Source organism: Citrus sinensis, chromosome 6 (genome assembly GCF_022201045.2).
Source record: "Citrus sinensis cultivar Valencia sweet orange chromosome 6, DVS_A1.0, whole genome shotgun sequence".
Classification (NCBI taxonomy): domain Eukaryota; kingdom Viridiplantae; phylum Streptophyta; class Magnoliopsida; order Sapindales; family Rutaceae; genus Citrus; species Citrus sinensis.
The window spans coordinates 13,560,778-13,576,935 of NC_068561.1; the positions used below are offsets into that span (position 1 = coordinate 13,560,778).

The 16,158-nt window shown below is 36.0% G+C and overlaps 1 non-coding gene across 1 annotated transcript; it reads right to left on the reverse strand.

Annotated features, from left to right (window-relative positions):
• Positions 1–4,014: 4,014 nt before the first annotated feature.
• On the reverse strand, positions 4,015–4,118 carry LOC127903164 (small nucleolar RNA R71). The gene has a single exon (XR_008055883.1). It is a non-coding gene; the product is annotated as a small nucleolar RNA R71 (small nucleolar RNA).
• Positions 4,119–16,158: the final 12,040 nt, after the last annotated feature.

Consider the following 16,158-nt stretch of genomic DNA (forward strand, 5'->3'; position numbering starts at 1 on the left):
CCGCGTCACTGTTCAAACCGATTGACTGTTCAAACCGCGTGGTCAAACCGTGTCAATGTTCAAACCACGTGGTCAAACTGCGTACTGTTGACGAATACTGTTGACTGATGACGTGGCGCAATCCTGAGCATCCAAATTGTTTTTAATCCGATGGTCATGATCTACTCAATGTATCTATAAAAAAAGGACCTCTCTCCCCTAATTTGATATCTCTGAATCCATTTTTGGGCTCTATTTTCTGTAATTCCTTTTATATCTTATATTTTCTACGTATTTTAATACATTTCCATTTTGCCCCTAGTTCAATTATGAGTAGCTAACTTTCTTTCAAACTTGGGTTGAAGGTGAAGTCTCAACATGTGTCATGGGCTTTATCTGGTAAATTTATTTTCTCTTCCCCTCTAGTTTTTGTGGATGTTTTAACTTCTCGTCGACAAATAATAATAATCTTATCTAGATACCGCCCTAGTTTCACCGGCTCCCTAGTACAAGGTTATTATTATTTGGCACGATAAACCCTTAGCACCATATTGATTAGAGTGTAGTTCATAAGGTGTGGAATCCCCTCTCATGATTTAATTGGCATTAATAAGAAATATTTAGCCTATGGTGCATGTTGATATGAATCCAGATACCTAAGTACGTCATTTCAATAGATTTCTCTTCAATTTATTCTCGCCATTTCAATTCCAATTTTAGGATAATCTATATCACTTTCACCACAAATCCAAACATCCATTTAGAAAAATTAATTCTGCACACAATTAGAATCAACCTCCTTGTGGGATCGACACTCGTCGTCATTAATCTATTCTACAATAGATTCGTGCATTTGCGAGTTCAATAAAATTTGCACAACATTACTCAATACCAACAAGTTAGTTTTAGACTCTAATATCTTTTTTTAGACTCTAATATCTTGCACTTACACATTTACATATTTCCTTTGCAATGGATAAACTTGCTCAGTTCTTGCATCAACCTTCAGAAATTCATTGGTCTACAGTCAAGCGGCTCCTTTGATATTTAAAGTATACCACTCATCATGGGCTCCTTCTTAAACACAATCAACCTTTACATTTCAGTGCCTTCTTTAATGTTAACTGGGCTAGTAATAAAGATTATTATAGTTCTACAACAGCTTACATCATTAACCTTGGTGGAAATGCAATATCTTGGTGCTCCTATAAACAAAAATCAGTTGCTCGATCTTCAACAAAGGTTGAGTATTGTGCTCTTATATCCACTGCGATAGAAGTATTCGGCTAAAAATTTACATATCTCTCTTCCACTACCCCACCACTTATTGCGATAATATTTGCACGACATATCTTTCGGTCAATCCCATTTTTCATTAAAAAATGAAGCATATAGCATGATTTTGATCGTGATCATGTAACTATAACTAACTTTGGTGTCTCTTATATCTCTGTCAAGGATTAGCTTGCCCTTACTAAACCACTATATCACTAACTCATTATTACTCTTCGAAACAAGATTGTTATCTTCAATGGGAGTACCATCTTGAGGGGGCATAATGGATTAATCACATTTTTTAATTTTTCTCTAGATTCTCATCCCACAAATCAAACCAAGTCAAGGGAGTCTCTAGATTCTCATCCCACAAATCAAACCAAGTCAAGGGAGTCTCTAGATTCTCATCCCACAAATCAAGCCATATCAAATATAATGACACCAATTTAGGATTGTGATTGTATCAATTCTTGTAATTATTGTTGAGTATTAGAAAATGCATATTTATAAAGGAGAAAACCGTCATTTTACATTTTAAGTCTTACTAACAACCCTTACTTTTATATATTTAACCTTCTTGTGATTTAATTACATGTGTTTTATTTTAATTAAGTATTTTATGTATTTTAGGGGCATTATAGTCATTTCACAATAAAGGAGAGATCAGACGGCAAAATGGACATCACTTTTGAACTCAGGACGGTCGAAAACCTTAGGAGGAGCATAAAAGGAAAAATAGCACTATTCACATGTACGGTACTATTCACGTGTATGGTACTGTATACGTTACTGTTCACGACACTGTTCACATAGACGGATGATGACGTGGCATTGACCGATGATGTGGCATTGACTGATGAGGTGTCACGATCCTGTTGGACTAAAATTCTTATGTACTGTTGATGGTGACGTGGCAGCATATCAGTGGACGAAAAATCTCGCGTACGGTGCATGCATCACACAGGATTATTTTCAACCAAACCGCGTTACTGTTCATCCGGGTCAAACCGCGTTACTGTTCAAAGTCGGGTCAAACCGTGTTACTGTTCATCCGCGTGGTCAAACGTGGACTGTTGACTGATGACGTGGCGCAATCCTGAGCGTCCAAACTGTTTTTAATCCGATGGCCATGATTTACTCCATGTATCTATAAAAAGGGGGCCTCCCCCCCTAATTTGATATCTCTGAATCCATTTTTGGGATCCATTTTCTGTAATTCCCTCTCCATCTTGTATTTTCTTCGTATTTTAATAAATTCCCATTTTGCCCCTAGTTCAACTATGAGTGGCTAATTTTCTTTCAAGCTTGGGTTGAAGGTGAAGTCTCAACATGTGTCATGGGCTTAATTTGGTAAATTTATTTTCTCTTCCCCTCTAATTTTTGTGGATGTTTTGACTTCTCGTCGACAAATAATAATAGTCTTGTCTAGATACCGCCTTGGTTACACCGGCTCTCTAGTATAAGGTTATTATTATTTGGCACGATAAGCCCTTAGCACCATATTGATTAGAGCGTGGTTCATGAGGTGTGGATTCCCCCCTCATGATTTAATTGGCATTAATACGGATTATTTAGCCCATGATGCATGTTGATACGGATCCAGATACCCAAGTACGTCAATTTAATAGATTTTCTCTTCAATTTATTCTCGCCATTGCAATTCCAATTTTAGAATTTATTCTCGCCATTTTAATTTAAGTTTTAGCATATACCAAATCATTTCCACCATAAATCCAACAACCCATTTACAAAATTAATTCTATACACAATCAAAATCCACCTCCTCGTGGGATCGACACTCGTCACCATAGATCTATACTACAATAGATTCGTGCGCTTGCGAGTACATTAAAATTTGCACAACAAGTTTTTGGCGCCGTTGCCGGGGAGGTAAGTAATTTTAATTCATAGAATTAATTTTTGTGAATAACTTCTTTTATTTGTTTTCTTGTATTTTTTTTAATTATTAAAAAAAGAAAAAAAAGAAAAAAAAGTGAATCTACATTTAAAGGTTAGTATTTTTTTTCTTTTTCTCTTCTTTAAAATTCTGTAATTTAATTTTCCATTTATTTTTCTTTGTAATTTATTTTATTTTATTTTAATTAATTTAATTTTTAGTTAATTTCTTTCACGTATTTATTTTTGTGTATTTTTATAGAAAGGTTGTAATAGCGCAATAAGGTTAGTATCGTAATTTCTCCCTCTTCTTTATTTTTATTTGTTTTGTTCCCATCTTTATTTTTTGTTTTGTTTGCATCTTTATTTTTATTTTATTTATTTTGCATGCATGGTCGTAGGTCATTATTACCTAATCTTGAACCTATAGACCTTGAATTAGAAAAAACACTTCGCACACACAAACACGTTAAAAATAAAATGGATTTACAAGCACCACAGGAGAGGCCATTTAAGGACTATTTTAGTCCCTTAGCTAATTTGAGCACATCATGCATAAGATACCCAAATGTAGCTGCTAGGAGTTTTGAACTAAAACCTAGTGTGCTAAATTGTCTCCCCACATTTTATGGCTTAGAAAATGAGGATCCATATAATCATCTGAATGATTTTCATGCCATTTGTCAAACTTTTAAATATGAAAATTTTTCAGACGATGATGTTAAACTCAGATTATTCCCATTTTCTTTAAAGGATAGAGCTCGTTCATGGTTAAATACTTTACCTGCTAATAGCATTTCATCATGGGAACAAATGGTAACGAAATTTTTGAATAAATATTTCCCAGTGCATAAAACCAACGCTATTCGCAGGGAAATCTCGGAGTTTACCCAGAGAGAGGACGAGCAATTTTTCGAAACATGGGAGCGATTCAATGGGCTACTCTTGAAGTGTCCACATCATGGGTACGAGAAATGGCACCAATGCCAATACTTTTTGGAAGGATTATTGCCGAATGTGCAAGAATGGCTAATGGCAACGAGTGGAGGAGAGTTAATGTCAAAAAGTGCATCAGAGATTTGGGAATTCTTCCAGCGACAAGCAGATAATTCCCAACAACGGAGTCGATCACTCAGGACTACTAGAAGAATTAAAGGAGTGAATGAGGTTCAAATTGGCGAATCAAGTTCAGAAATTAAAGAAGTCAAAGCGATAATTGAAGGTCTCTCTCGACAAATAGCATCGTTATCGACTGCTAAATCAACAGAGCCACATGACCATGACTCATACTCAGATCAAGCCAATGCCATAGGTGTAATGAGAAAGCCATCAAATTACAACCCATACTCCAACACATATAACCCTGGATGGAGAGACCACCCCAATTTTTCATGGTCTCAAGGATTCCAACAGAATGGACCAACAGCTCCAGCTCCACCAATTCCACAAAATCCTCAAGCCTCTCAGCCACCATTTAGACCATACAATCAGAACCAGAACTACTCTCAACCTAGACCATGGGAGGATTCATTCCAAAATCTCAAGAATCTTACTCACTCTACGATTGAGCAACAGAACCGCACCATTGATGGACTACGAAATGAATTGAGAGCGGGCTTCAACTCACAAGCCCAATCAGTTTCAAGCCTCGAGAAGATGGTGGGACAACTTGCTTCTTCAGTTCAGACCTTGGCAATGACCGTTGAGAAAGGTAAGTTTCCAAGTCAACCAGTGCCTAACCCTAAAGGAGTGCATGAAGCAAGTACTAGTTCACCACAGCAGCATGGAGAAGTCAAAGCAATAATGACCTTGCGAAAAGGAAAGGAAGTCGACAACAAAGTGGAGATGCCGGTGACAAAAGAAAATCAAATTGTACCTGTGAATGTTGAGGACTCATCACCGGAGGAGAAAGAAGAAACTAACCCACGAGAATATGTTCCGAAAGCTCCATTTCCTCAGAGGTTAGCTAAAGGAAAAAAGGGAAAATCCACAGGTGAGATTCTTGAAATCTTCAAACAGGTAAGTGTTAACATCCCTTTGCTTGATGCTATTAAACAAATTCCATCTTATGCCAAGTTTCTTAAAGACCTTTGTACTAAAAAGAGAAATATGCATGTTCAAAAGAAGGCATTTTTAACAGAAAACGTTAGTTCTATACTCCAACATAAAATTCCTTTAAAATGCAAAGACCCAGGCTCCCCCACTATCTCATGTAGTATAGGGAACCACACAATTGAGAATGCTTTGTTGGATTTAGGAGCTAGTGTAAATTTATTGCCTTACTCTGTGTTTGTGAAACTTGGACTGGGAGAATTACACCCAACTCCAGTGGTGTTACAACTTGCAGATCGGTCCACGAAAATACCTCGTGGTATTGTGGAGGACGTGCTTATCCAGGTAGACAAGTTTTATTTTCCTGTTGATTTCATTGTAATTGACACTCAACCAATACAGGATTCAAGGAAGCACATCCCCATTATTCTAGGCCGACCTTTCTTGGCAACTGCGGATGCTCACATTCAATGTAGGACCGGAAATATGCAATTGTCCTTCGGCAACATGACTATGGAGCTGAACATCTTCAACATTGCCAAACAACCTCACAGTGCAGATGATGGAATTGTTGATGTGGATTTAATTGAAGCATTAGTTGATGATACTTTTGTTTCAAACCTTAGTGATGATCCTTTACAAACATGTTTAACTCACTTTGGTTTTGATTTTGATATTGACAGATCGGTTGATGAAGTCAACGCCCTGCTTGACTCAACACCGTCTATGGACACTAATAAATGGAAGTCAAGAGTTGAGCAACTAGCACCATCAGAGAAGCAACTCATTCCATCATCAGAATCACCACCGAAACTCGAGCTCAAACCATTGCCCAACACTTTGGAATATGCATTTTTGGGAAAAGAAAGTACTCTGCCGGTAATCATCTCATCATCCCTCAATGATGAACAAAAAGGTAAGTTGTTGGATGTTTTAAAAGAGCATAAAGGGGCATTAGGATGGACCATAGCAGACATCAAAGGTATAAACCCAGTAGACTGCATGCATTACATTCACCTTGATGAAAATGCTAAATCTACTAGGGAAATGCAACGTCGGTTAAATCCTAATATGAAAGAAGTTGTTAGAACAGAAGTCCTTAAGCTATTAGATGCTGGTATCATTTACCCCATTTCTGATAGTTCATGGGTTAGTCCTGTACAAGTTGTCCCCAAAAAGTCAGGAGTCACAGTAGTTACGAATTCTGATAATGAATTGATACCCACTAGAGTAACTACAGGATGGCGTGTATGCATTGATTATAGAAAGTTGAATTCTGTCACACGTAAAGACCATTTTCCTTTACCATTTATTGATCAAATGCTTGATAGATTAGCAGGCCATGAATTTTATTGCTTTCTAGATGGCTACTCAGGATATAATCAAATTCCCATAGCACCAAAAGATCAAGAGAAAACTACTTTCACTTGCCCTTTTGGCACATTTGCATATAGAAGAATGCCATTTGGATTATGTAATGCACCTGCTACATTTCAACGATGCATGCTAAGCATTTTTTCTGATATGGTTGAACGATTTCTTGAAGTCTTTATGGATGATTTTTCTGTCTTTGGTGACTCATTTGATCAATGTTTACATCATCTAACGCTAGTTCTGCAGAGATGTATCGAGAAGAATTTGGTCTTAAATTGGGAGAAGTGCCATTTTATGGTAAAACAAGGTATTGTCCTCGGTCACATTATTTCGAGCAAAGGTATTGAGGTGGACAAAGCCAAGGTGGATCTCATTTCTAATCTTCCTTCACCCAAAACAGTCAGAGAAGTAAGATCTTTCCTTGGGCATGCTGGTTTCTATAGACGTTTCATTAAAGATTTTAGCAAAGTTTCTAGACCCTTATGCAATTTACTTGCTAAGGATGTACCTTTTATCTTTAATGATTCATGTCTCATGGCGTTTGAAAAATTAAAACAATTGTTGACATCATCACCCATCATTCAGGCCCCGAACTGGAAATTACCATTTGAGCTCATGTGTGATGCATCTGATTATGCAGTAGGAGCAGTATTAGGACAAAGAGTTGATCGAATTCCCCATGTTATTTACTATGCTAGTATGACATTAAATGATGCACAGTTGAACTATTCAACTACTGAAAAAGAAATGCTAGCAGTAGTGTTTGCATTAGAAAAATTTCGATCTTATCTCATTGGTTGTAAAATAATTGTGTTCACAGATCATGCTGCTCTTAAATATCTTCTCACAAAGAAAGATGCAAAAGCTAGACTAATTCGTTGGGTGTTACTTTTGCAGGAATTTGACTTGGAATTCAAAGATAAGAAAGGGTCAGAAAATGTTGTGGCGGACCATCTCTCTCGTCTCCATTTTGACACAATAATAGAACAATTACCATTAAATGAGTCATTTACAGATGAACAATTAATGAGTGTGGAAGTATTACCTTGGTATGCTGATATAGTTAATTATCTTGTTACAGGTAAACTTCCAGAGCATTGGACCAAGCAAGATAAGGCTAAATTCTTTGCAGAGATAAAGAATTTCTTTTGGGATGACCCATATTTGTTCAAGTATTGTGCAGACCAAATTGTTAGACGATGTGTCCCAGAAAGTGAAATTCAGAATATCCTTTCATTCTGCCATGAACAAGCTTGTGGAGGCCATTTCAGCGCTAAGAAAACAGCGACTAAAGTTTTACAATGTGGTTTCTATTGGCCATCTATATTTCGAGACGCTTACACTTTCTGTTCTTCATGTGATAGGTGTCAACGAATGGGGAGCATTACACGAAGGAACATGATGCCACTAAATCCAATTTTAGTGGTTGAGATTTTTGACGTATGGGGTATCGACTTCATGGGACCCTTTCCCCCGTCTTTTGGCCATCAATACATATTGGTTGCTGTTGACTACGTATCGAAATGGGTAGAAGCAATTCCATGTAGGACCAATGATCACAAGGTGGTGATAGCATTTTTGAAAAGCAACATTGTTTCACGCTTTGGATTCCCACGAGCGATAATCAGTGATGGTGGTGCCCACTTTTGTAACAAAGCATTCAAAGCTCTTTTGACAAAGTATTCAATCACACACAAAGTGGCGACCCCGTATCATCCGCAAACCAGTGGCCAAGTTGAGATCTCCAATCGAGAAATAAAGCACATATTAGAAAAAACGGTGAGGCCGGACAGAAAAGATTGGTCATTAAGACTTGATGATGCCTTATGGGCATATAGAACGGCTTTCAAGACCCCGATTGGGATGTCACCCTACAGGCTAGTGTATGGAAAAGCTTGCCACCTACCTGTGGAACTCGAGCATCGTGCATATTAGGCCATCAAGAAATTCAATTTTGACATGCAGCAAGCCAGCTCAGAAAGAAGATTACAGCTGGCAGAACTTGAAGAAATTCGCAATGACGCGTACGAAAATGCCAAGATTTACAAGCAACGAATGAAAGTCTTCCATGATAAGCAAATTATGAGAAAATCGTTCACTCCAGGTCAGAAAGTGCTTTTATTCAATTCTCGCTTGCACCTATTCCCAGGTAAGTTACGCTCTCGTTGGTCTGGCCCATTTATTGTTCATACTGTTTCTCCACATGGGGCAATTGAAATTAAAGACCCAAAGAACGGTGTCACGTTTAAAGTTAATGGTCAAAGATTAAAGCCATATCTAGAGTACCAACCACATGAAGAAGACACCGAAATAAATTTGAGTGACCCACCAAATTTGAATTGATTTTTTTTTCTTTTCGTTGATTTGATTTTTCTTTCTTTCTTTTTATTATTATTCTTTTGCTAATTGAAATTGTTTTTGCATAAGTGTGTTTATTTTACCATTAAGTTTTCTCTTATAATTTTTAATCATGAGTCTCATACTTAGACCGTTCCTCCTGAACATTCTTAAACCACTTCAACGTGTCAAAACTCATCTCAAAAGACAGATTCAATTTTGTAAAACACATCGCATTTGGGCTCTACAACCACCAGAGTTAGTAGCCTATGTTGAGGGTTTAGAACACCAACTCAGAGACATTGAGAGAAGTGTTTACGACATCCAGTTGGAGCTTGAGGTAAATTCAATAAGAGGACGATTTTAATTTTCTTTGTGTGTTTTAATTTGTTTTTCTATTTGTGTGCTTTAGTTTGTTACCCCGGTGAAATGGCGGATAACGGTACTCCGTGACAATCAAGTCGGTTACTTCAGTTTCCCATAATAACTGATATTCTGAGGCGAAGGTATGGACAGAAACGAGATTCTAGCGAAGCTTCACAAGCGATTCCCTTCACTTCCTCAGAATGCCCTCCTTACGATCTATAAAGCTCGGTCCGAACGCATGCGATTACTCATGAGGAATAACATACCTGCTGACATCCGTTGGTTAATCGAGGCTAAAGTACGATCGGCAGGTGAGTTACCTCCAAAATTTATTGCATACATGCCTGGTTGTGGTAGAGGAAATTATGCAAGAAAACGACGAGCTCGAAGAATTTCTGTTGCTTGTCATAAGTGTGCCAGAATGAGTTGCAATAAAAACCCATGTTCTTTAGGAATGGTGTCTGATAACAGGGAAGATAAGATTCAATTCATTAGGGATGGCTTGAATAAGGAGTCATTGGATGATATCCTTTTGTCTCTTGAAACGCATCCCAGTGGATATGTGCAAGGAGCGATTCTCCAGTTATGGCCATTATTCCAGAAAGAGCATGCACGATATAGTCTCGGGAATCTGACTATAAACGACCCTGTTTGCCAGTTTATAAGAAAACTGGATAGGAAGCCTATCCTCGACCCATAGAGGGCGTTCAAGCCGTTTCTGGACGTAAAACCAGAGGAAGATGTGAGCCACAGTCGCAACTACGTGTAAATATCCTTTTACTTTACTGTTATTTTATTTCATTTCACTGTTGTTTTATTGTTTGCATTATTGTCTTTAATAATTTTATTACTGTTTGCTTTTTCCTTTTTACTGTTTTCTTTTTGACTCGCGAGCCATGTGCTTCATGCGTTATTTGACACTAACATGTTACCTCATTCACAGCTGTGACCCACTATCACCAAGACTCTTAAATGTGATTTCTTTTGTCAAACACTCACAAATTGTTTTTGAGAAATATTCCAATGGCAGCTACTCCCAATAGACAATTCAAGAACATTTGTGTGCTTTCTGGATTTACCTATGGCAAACATAAAGAGTTCGTTGAGGCAGCCATAGATCTTGGTCGAAGCATAGCAGCGAGAAAATTACACTTGGTGTATGGAGGAGGTAATCGAGGGTTATCAAAAATGGTCTCAGAAGCAGCTTTTATCAGAGGAAGTCAAGTGTTAGGCATCATCCCAAGAGTCCTAAAACCATTGGGCAGTTCGTCTGACTCATCAACTGGAGAAGAGTTAGTCGTCTCAGGTATGCAAGAAAGAATAACTGAAATGCTTAATTATGCTGATGCATTTATTTTCCTTCCAGGAGATCTTGCAACACTAGAGGCACTTATCACGCTAGCATCTTGGGCCCATCTGCACATCCACAAAAAACCCATCGGTTTATTAAATGTCAATAACTTTTATGATGGCTTTATCGCATTTCTTAACCATGCAATAAAAAACTATTTCATTCCCGCTAATGTGAAAAAACTTTTTATTTGTGCTCACACTGCTAATGAGCTACTTGATCTGTTACAAGCTTATAGACCGGAGCCAGACCCCTGGACCTTCGTGTTGGAGCGTCCAAATAATGATGGTAACAGTAGCAGCAGTAAGAAGTACAAATTAGATTTAACTCTCCGCCTATAAATATTTTCTTCTGTGTTGCACCACCCAGGTGATGTCTTCTAAACTCTACTTCTTTCCTTTCAAACATTGAGGACAATGTTTCGTTCTGGTTGGGGGGAGGGAATAGTCGACAATTGTAGAATTTTGGTTAAGTTTTTACTAATTTTTGTTGTAGAAACTAACTGTTGCTAACTTTTTGTGTTGAAGATGGCTGAATATGGAGTGTAGTGACTCTAGAAACGCATCTTCATCGTTTATAAAAAAAAAAAAATCAGACATTTTCTTTTTCTTTATTATGTGTTTATGTTTATTTTTCTTCTTTTTAATTTCTCCTCTATAAATATACATTTTCCAACTTTTGAGTCGAAGATGGCTGAATATGGAGTGTAGTTCCTCTAGAAACGCATCTTCTTTAAAAAAAAAAAATCATTTTCGTTTTCTATCATTTTACGTGTAACTTTTCTAATTAGTTTTTATGCATCATTTTCACATTTCTGCATGCATATTTTCCTTTCATGTTTAGAATAGGTTGGGGGGTAGAATGTTGTTTAAAAAAAAAAAAAAAAAATTTGTGTGATTTGTTTTAACATTGGGTGACATGATTAATTTTAAATTTTAGTATTTGTATTATCTTTGGTCTTAAGTGATGTTACATTATGTTTGCTACTCTACATGTTGATGTCGGAGATATATATGAGTTGCTTGAAGGAATGAACATGTCATAATAAGTACCAAGTGAGTTTTTGAGCCTATTATTTTTCTTGGAGAATAACCCTTTTGCCCACTCTTTATACAGCTTAGCAGTTTATTATTTTATACACGATCTCTAAATTACTTTTGAGTTAACCCTAAAAAAAAAATTGTAAAATAAAAAAAAAAGAAAAAAGAAAAAGAAAAAAGAGTGTGTTGCTACATTTGGAGGCCCATCTAACTAGTAGATATGGAAGGTTATTCAGAGCCCTAAAAGACGATGGAAAGGCCATCTTTGATCCGTTTGAGCCTTTCTAACCATCCCTTTTATTAAATATCCATAGTTAACCCTTTTGAGCCTTTAAAAAAAAAAAAAAAAAAACATTTTCTTTGTCAACTTATCATCTTGACCCACTCCGATTTGGAGTATTACCCGATGTCTTATAAGTTCCATCACCTATTTATGTTTGAGAAAATGTAAATAATTATGTTGTTCAGTGAAGTTATGCCAAAAAAAAAAAAACAAAAAAAAACAAAAAAAAAACAAAAACAAAAATAAAAACAAAAGTTGTTGTTTCAAAAGAATAAAAATAGGTGAAATCCACCTTGCAACTTCCAAAAAAAAAAAAAAAAAATTTCTCTGCATTTTTCTCAAACATACACTTTGTTTTCCTTATTTTCCTTTTTGTTAGCCATGTCCCTAGCCTACGTTTCATCCTAATAAAAGTCCTTCTTGATTTTAGGGAACTATAGTTTGAAGTAGAAGCTAGTTATATGGGCTAAAAAGATGTAGTGATGCATAATTAAAAAAAAAAAAAAAGATAAATAAAGTGGGTTGACTAACATTTTATTTGACTTGAGATCGTATTATTTCTAAGCTGAGGGCATATTTATTTCATCTTGGTGAGAGCATGTGATATCACTTCTTTATTATTTTCTCTCTCAATTACCATTCATTGGAGTGACTATTTTTATTGGGATTAATTTATTTGTGAGAGTGTCACTACTTCCAGTGAGATTTTGGGGTTTGACATGTCATTCTTGAGAGTAGCTAAAACAAAGTCTACTGGGCTAATTCATGTGGATGGTTGATGTGGGTGTGATGTTGCTTTAGACTGGAGATAATGCTTATACTTTTATTTGAGTGTTATCATTAATCTGATGGAATAAATACGAGTGTTTCTATTAAAACAAAAAAAAAAAAATTATTTTGAATTTGAATTTTGTTTTCGCTTTATTTGCTAGGGACTAGCAATAAGCTGGTTGGGGGGTGTGTTGAGTATTAGAAAATGCATATTTATAAAGGAGAAAACCGTCATTTTACATTTTAAGTCTTACTAACAACCCTTACTTTTATATATTTAACCTTCTTGTGATTTAATTACATGTGTTTTATTTTAATTAAGTATTTTATGTATTTTAGGGGCATTATAGTCATTTCACAATAAAGGAGAGATCAGACGGCAAAATGGACATCACTTTTGAACTCAGGACGGTCGAAAACCTTAGGAGGAGCATAAAAGGAAAAATAGCACTATTCACGTGTATGGTACTGTATACGTTACTGTTCACGACACTGTTCACATAGACGGATGATGACGTGGCATTGACCGATGATGTGGCATTGACTGATGAGGTGTCACGATCCTGTTGGACTAAAATTCTTATGTACTGTTGATGGTGACGTGGCAGCATATCAGTGGACGAAAAATCTCGCGTACGGTGCATGCATCACACAGGATTATTTTCAACCAAACCGCGTTACTGTTCATCCGGGTCAAACCGCGTTACTGTTCAAAGTCGGGTCAAACCGTGTTACTGTTCATCCGCGTGGTCAAACGTGGACTGTTGACTGATGACGTGGCGCAATCCTGAGCGTCCAAACTGTTTTTAATCCGATGGCCATGATTTACTCCATGTATCTATAAAAAGGGGGCCTCCCCCCCCTAATTTGATATCTCTGAATCCATTTTTGGGATCCATTTTCTGTAATTCCCTCTCCATCTTGTATTTTCTTCGTATTTTAATAAATTCCCATTTTGCCCCTAGTTCAACTATGAGTGGCTAATTTTCTTTCAAGCTTGGGTTGAAGGTGAAGTCTCAACATGTGTCATGGGCTTAATTTGGTAAATTTATTTTCTCTTCCCCTCTAATTTTTGTGGATGTTTTGACTTCTCGTCGACAAATAATAATAGTCTTGTCTAGATACCGCCTTGGTTACACCGGCTCTCTAGTATAAGGTTATTATTATTTGGCACGATAAGCCCTTAGCACCATATTGATTAGAGCGTGGTTCATGAGGTGTGGATTCCCCCCTCATGATTTAATTGGCATTAATACGGATTATTTAGCCCATGATGCATGTTGATACGGATCCAGATACCCAAGTACGTCAATTTAATAGATTTTCTCTTCAATTTATTCTCGCCATTGCAATTCCAATTTTAGAATTTATTCTCGCCATTTTAATTTAAGTTTTAGCATATACCAAATCATTTCCACCATAAATCCAACAACCCATTTACAAAATTAATTCTATACACAATCAAAATCCACCTCCTCGTGGGATCGACACTCGTCACCATAGATCTATACTACAATAGATTCGTGCGCTTGCGAGTACATTAAAATTTGCACAACAATTATATCTCCAAGATTGACTGTATATAAATATTCACATCTCAATGAATAAAAATATGTTCATCTTATCATTCAATTTTCTTTATAATCTATGCATAATGTAATTCGCAGCACTTTATCTAAAGAAGCAAAATGGCTTTCCTATTTAAAGTTTACATTGAGATGATGAGCTCATTTGGTTGGACAGATTACTTTGTGTTTTTCCATTGCTAATCTTTCCAAAATCCACACAAATATATATGTTCATAGTGATATTAGCTTAACGTATAATTTACTTATTTCTTAGTAGCTGCAACAATAAAATTAACTAGTAAACTAATCACTTAAGCATCTTTACAATTAACGAATAACTTTTGCACTTAAATGATAAATGCCAAGAATAAACTTTGGCCACACTCTCGCTTAAACCATTGGCCACGTCTCCACGATATATGTTCATTGTGATCTCAGTTTTTTCTTCTTCTTTTTTTTTTGATAACTCAACAAGTTGTTAATTAGAGCTTAAAGTTAATTTGATAAAATTATATCTATTTCTTACACAAAATTTTTAAAGATTACAAATTATCTTATAAATCTCAATTTAGTATTAGAGCTTAATATCTAATTGTTTCAATAGCTTGTTCAAGTAATAGTGAAGTCATTGTTTCCTCTCTTACCCTTTTAACGTGTAACTATCAAATTAATTGACACATCTCAACCAAATTCGTTTGTCAGGTAAGAGGCAGATCGCGTGAAAACTCACTCTCTTATTTATCTCATGCTCATATCTAAAGCTCATAACATAAATTTAACCCATGAATATATAAAACTGGCCTCGAGCTTGTATTATAGACATATAATAGCATTTGTGCCTTATTCGAAAACAAATTAGAATCTTGCACAGTTCAAATATCTCTATACATACAAACAACTTAAATATATATACATGAATGTGCTCAAAATGTAAGTCATGCAGTAATACGTATCATGAGCTCACCTCAATTGATTAGAAACTGAATTGCATGAAAATCTCACGGAAACCGATCATGGTTTACTAGTAGGTTCGTTAAGGCTCTTCTGAATTCCTTCTTACTTATGCTTTTCCCATTGATTCATTGGATTCAAACTAACTTCTTAATTCCATTTCTCATAATTTTTCCACTTTGGCTTCTTACTTTCCTTATTTTCTTTAACTTCTTTCTTTTTTTTTTCTCTTTTTTGGTTTCCTTATCTGCTTTTCTATTTCTTTTCTATTTTTCTTTTATTCGCTCTCAGTTTTAGATTCTCCAAATTAAGAAAAATAAGGCAACTTCCAATTTATTTAAACTTTATATACCACATAAATGAAACAAATAGAGGCAACAAGCATGAGGTGGTAAGTGAAGTAGGGGAAATATAAAAGTGAAGCATGCATGAGACTTTAATGTAGTAGGCAGCTGGCTGCTTTCAATCTAATAATCCACATGTGGCTTATTAAGGCAGAAGTAGGTGCATGACAATTTCTCCCAACTTATAAAAATTGTATCCTTGAAAATTTATGTAACTGAAATAAATATGGGTATTGTAACTGCATTTATTCCTCATGCTCCCAAATGGCCTCCTTTGTAGTATGACTCTTCCACATCACTTAACCAATGAAATTGTCTTACTGCTCAACACATGTTGTTTCCAATCAAGGATATGAATTGGCTCCATTTCATAATTAAAATCCACTGCCATCTGGGCTGATTCTATATCTAAAACATAAAAATGATCATAAATATACTTCTATAGCATCAAAATATGAAAATCATTATAAACTCGTGATAACTCTAGAGTTTAGTAAGCAACTCGACCAACATCCTGAATAATTTCATATGTGCCTATATATCGGGCTCAACTTCCTAAGTTTTGCAAATA